Here is a 5,165-nt window from a genome sequence, read left to right as displayed (position 1 = left end):
ATATATTGGTTTCATGAAATGAGCATCCCTCATTTACTTACTTGGCAGTATTTAAGTAGAAGGAGGCTTTGGGACCCTCTAGTAGTCTAGGCTAATGATCTGGTCACTGTAGACATCCATATGGAGTTTGTTTTCTTTATGGCAAAAGCTAGTCATGTGGTCAAAGAAACTGCCCTTGCCTCAATTGCTGACAGTTACTGTCCAAACTGGACCAGCAGGAAACAAAAAAGGTGACTGCTGAACTTTGCCAAGACAAGGTAGGACAGTCCTTCAGAATTCCCTGCTTCATGGGAAAGCCTGTCAGATATGCTGGGTCTATAGGCCAGAGTTGGATGCCCCAACGTTACAGAAGAACTCTGGGTAACTGTCCAGGCAGCGATTTGTCCCTGTCATTAGGTAACATTTCACCCTTCTGAGGTCTTTGATGGAGTTGAAGACTAGATAGTTATAGTTTTCCTTATTTATGATAAAAGATAAATTATATACAAAACTTTAGACTCTTTAAGATAAGATAGACAATTATTTTCTCTAATTTTGCCTATCTATAACAATAGATAGGATATTGTTACCATAATTCTTATTTAATAACTGTTGTTGTTGTATATAGTTTTACTATAGTAAGGTTAAAAATCTTCCTTTTTAATTAGACAAAAAAAGGGAAATGATGTAGAACAATCTTTTTCTACACTATGAATATGTATTACTTTCATTAGTTAATAAAAATCTAACAGGCCAGTAGCTGGGCAGGAATTTAGGCAGGAAAGCCAAACTGATGATGGGAAGAAGAAAGGCAGAGTCAGAGAGGAGACGCCAGCCAGCCAAGAGCAAGCAAGACATGTGGAAAATGTGGTAACAAGCCATGAGCCACATGGTAGAATACAGATTAATAAAATGGGTTAATTTAAGTTGTATTTTCTAGTTAGAAATAAGCCTGAGCTATCGGCTGAGCAGTTGTAAGTAATATAAGCCTCAGTGTGGTAATTTGGAAGCAGCTGCTGGAATGGGAAAACTCCACACACAGGTCACTGTAACAACCTCCCAGGGAGTAGGATCTATAAGAACAGAACCATGTCAGAGAATTTCACAGAGACAGCTGTGTGAAGGAAATAATGTGAGTTTTATCTTAAATATTCTCCTGCTTGGTTTACCATGTAAGAATGTATTGGGCCTTGGCCCCCGTTTTGGGGGAGCTGTTGCCTTGCTTGCTGACCTTGATCAGATGCTAATTCCCTGCTGGTTTCATTCCGCCTAAACAGCTGACTGAAGTTTCCTTGTTTGCGTATCCTGCATATTGGTGTAATGCTAGAATGTAAAACATCTGTAGCTTACTTTTGCCCTCCCAGGTTCTTCCACTGTCCTGTAAGTCTGTATTTAAGGCCTCCTCCCTCCTTCAATAAAGGGCATTCTACTGAGACAAATGACCCGCTGTCTTGTCTCTCTTTTTAATCCTTAGCCCCCTCACTCGGACATGGTGAATGGGTAGTAACGCAGGTGTTGCTACAAGAATGTGTGTGCGTACGTGTCTAAATGTATATAATCTCCAAAGATATGCACATACCATATGCAAGGCACCATGTCCACACATTGAGTCTGTTCCTTCATGTGATGAGGTTTTTAGACTGCAGTTAGCAACTAGCCTATAAATGGAGATAGAGTCTCTGAGGGAAGGGATAAGGGACATAGCCTCTGCAGGTAGGTTTCTCCCTGTGTGCTGTTTGTCTTTACAGAGAACTGAGGACAGGATTTGGCCATGGTAATAAAGGCTGGGGTCCTAGGAGCCAAATGTGAGTGATCAACTGCCATGAAGTAACTGAGGTAAGGTAACTAATGACTCAGAGAGAAGAAAACAAATGGAAGGTCAGCCCTCATTTTCTTTTTAAGGTTTCTTATGTGTATGTGTGTGTGCCTATGTGAGTTTATATGCACCATGTGCATTCAGGTACCTGCATAAGCCAAAAGAGGGTGTCAGATCTCCTGGCACTGAAATCACTAGTGATTAGAAGTAGCCCAACATGAGCACTGGAAATCAAACTCTTGTCTTCTGCAAGGTCACTAAGTGCTCTTAACTACGGAGCCATCTCTCCAGCCCCCACACACCTCCTTAAGAATCAGTAAGTGCTCTTAACCATGGGGCCATCTCTCCAGTCCCCTGTTTCTTCCATGAGAAAACATTTATCAAGAGGGAGATGCATCCTCAACAATTATCACTATCTTCTGTGAAGAGGATAGGCTAATTTGATTTCAGGGTTGAGGTTCAGCAGATTAACGTTGAATGTCCGTACATGGGAGTGAGCTGTAGAGTTTACAGGCATAAATAAGTCAGACAGAACTTGGATTATTCAGGTCTGCTTCCCCCCTTTTCTCCTTCCCTAGGGTCTGAAAGTATCTCAGTGGGGTCTTCCTAGTGACCTCCAAGTGTCTGGATCAGAATGATGCATCATGGCGACAACCCTAATCACTCTGGTCCCAGTCGCCTGCATTACATTAAAGGTTTCCAGAACTCCTGGTGATTCCTTCCAGTGTGAATTAACTTTATGGGACATAACTGCCTAGTACAAGGTGGTTTTTTAAAGTCTTTAATAAAATGTTCTGCTGTGACCTGTTTTTGCAACAACTCCAACAGTTTTTGGTTTATGACTCGAGGTGACCGGGGGCCCTATACCCTTACATGTCACCACCTCCCCATCAGATAAAATATAAATATAAGGTAATTTGGACTATATTAGGGACATAAAGAATCTAGGAAACCATACCTTCGAGACACCATCAAAATGAAGAATGCAAAAGGAAATGATTTTGCTGTGGTTTGCCTTCTTATTTTTGAACTTTGTGCATAAAACAATTCCTTTGAGCCCTGCCAAGTGAAGTCTAAAAAGGACCATTTTCCTTTAATATTTATCGAACTAGATGGGAGTGTACAGCATGACTCTAGGAGCCACACAGACATAAAATGCAAGCTGTGCCCTTCAGAAACAAAGTCTGCTTGTGAAGCACAAGACAGTTACAGGAGAGATAAATGATAGAACCAGCCAGACACCATGAGGAACAATGATAGTTTGAGCACAGGAGGTCAAATGCTGAGAACTGTCCCTAAAAGCTTTGGGGCAGGTGACATGGTCACCTGCACGTGTGTGGCCAAAGGGAAGGAGGGAGCATGTGTGGAGCTCCAGGGCTTGGCCAACTGGAGCATGAGTCTTGGTGGTAATTAAGGATGACTCTCATCAGGTACTGGCATGGACTCAACACCTTCTTGACCTTACCCACTGCTGGAGCCCTCTCACCAGCAAGTAACTTGTGATGGGGGACACACTCACCAAGACCACTGTCTCACCTTCCCTAGCTGCCTAGAATTTCCACAGCACCAACCCAACTCTGTGGCAGAGAGCCCCTCAACTCCCTGTGACAAAAGTAAAGTTCTCAAATACTGAAACATTAATTCAGGTGCTAAGAAGATACCTCCCTTACTAATGAACTAAAAAGTTATGAAAGCTTAGACTCCTGGATTTGAAGAAGTCACTCACCTTCACACTATCGGTTCAGCTTTCCCTTGGGTTACGGCATGCCTAACCTGGCTTTTGATAACCAGCAATTTCAAATCTCCATCCAAATCAAACAAGAGCTGGTATCAGAGATGCCTAGAACAGCAAAGCTTTGATGGAATTCATCTCTGTGTGTGTGCATGTATGTGTGTGCGGGTGTACGTGTGTTCAAAACCACAAGTCAACCTTGGTGTTGCTCCTCAGGTGCTGTCTACCTTCTCTTTATTTTGTTTTGTTGTTTTGTTTTGCTTTGTTTTGTTTTTTGAGATAGCTCTCTTACTTGGCCAGGAACTCATCCATCAGGTGTGGCTGGAGGGCCAGGGAGCCCCAGGGGTCCACCTATCTCCGCCTCCCCAGTGTACACATGACCAGCTCTTTCACATGGGCTCTGCGTATCAAGCTCAGGTCCTCGCGTTTGCACAGGAAACACTTTACCAGCCAAGCTAACACCTTGGCAGAACTCTGAACCACTAAAGCAAACTATGAAGTCCTGATTCCCACCCTGCCCTCCAGCTGGACTCTATCTCACGGCGAGAGAGCTCGCTCTAGCTGTGCTTGGCTCTCGGGATCAACTAATCTCACTTCTAGAATACGGGAAATTTCCAGAGAGTGGGTCCGGTGCATATTGCACACATTTGAACAGCTGTTGTCTGTGGCCCATGCCATTCCCCAGAATGCTATTTTAAGCCCCTCCCTTCACCTCTGCTCCACTTGGTAGGGACTGGCTCATGTGCCTTCCCTGTGCCCCTTGCCAAGTGAGGCATGGGCTAGGGCCTCGGAGAAGTGACCTCAGGTCGAATTCCAGTTTTTCTGCCAACTCAATTCTGAGTTTAGACTTCAGTTCTTTGGGTCTTAGCTGAGACATGAGGCTAGGGCAATCTTCAGCTCACCCTTCTACCAACAGGGACCAAAAACAGCTGCAAATAACAACAGGACAATTGTATTCTTGGCCAGTGTTACCCAGCTGTGAGCTTCAGCTACAAGTCCCATGCTGCCTCTGTGCTCTGGGAAAAAATGCTCCTTGCTGGGGGAGTTCATGGAACCCCTTTAAAAAGCCAGCCTGGGACCACAAGGTCACCACCAGAACTCTGAGAAGCAATAAAAGATGAACTCTCTGAAGCCATTGAATTGGCCCAGAATCCTGACCTGCCCCACGGTCCTTCAAAAGTAAATGTCTACCAGGCATTTCCTGGAGTCATTGGTATGCTCCAAACATAGTCTATAGCCTACCTCTGCCAATACTTAATATATAGTCCCCTACCCCCCACCCCAGCTGCTACCCTGGCCAAATATGAGTCAGAAGGTGAAACTCTAAGTTTCTGCTTGGTCATCTGGGCCCATTCTCCACTTGTGCCATGATTCTGTGCCCCTGGGAGATTACCCCATGCATGGCATCATCTGTGCCTGCACATTCTCTGCCTTCTAGTTGGTTTCAGCCAACCCTCCTGGCAGGAGATTCAAGAGGGGGGTGGGGCGGGAGGGGGGAGAACAAGGGAATCTGTGGCTGATATGTAGAACTGAATTGTATTGCAAAATAAAAATTAAAAAAAAAAAAAAAAAAAGAGGGGGGTGGGTTAGCCAGGGTATGCATTCCCGTCCCTCCATGTCAGGGTTTGGCCTGGGCAG

Source organism: Peromyscus eremicus, chromosome 3 (genome assembly GCF_949786415.1).
Source record: "Peromyscus eremicus chromosome 3, PerEre_H2_v1, whole genome shotgun sequence".
In the NCBI taxonomy this organism is placed as follows: domain Eukaryota; kingdom Metazoa; phylum Chordata; class Mammalia; order Rodentia; family Cricetidae; genus Peromyscus; species Peromyscus eremicus.
This window is presented reverse-complemented; position numbering follows the sequence as displayed.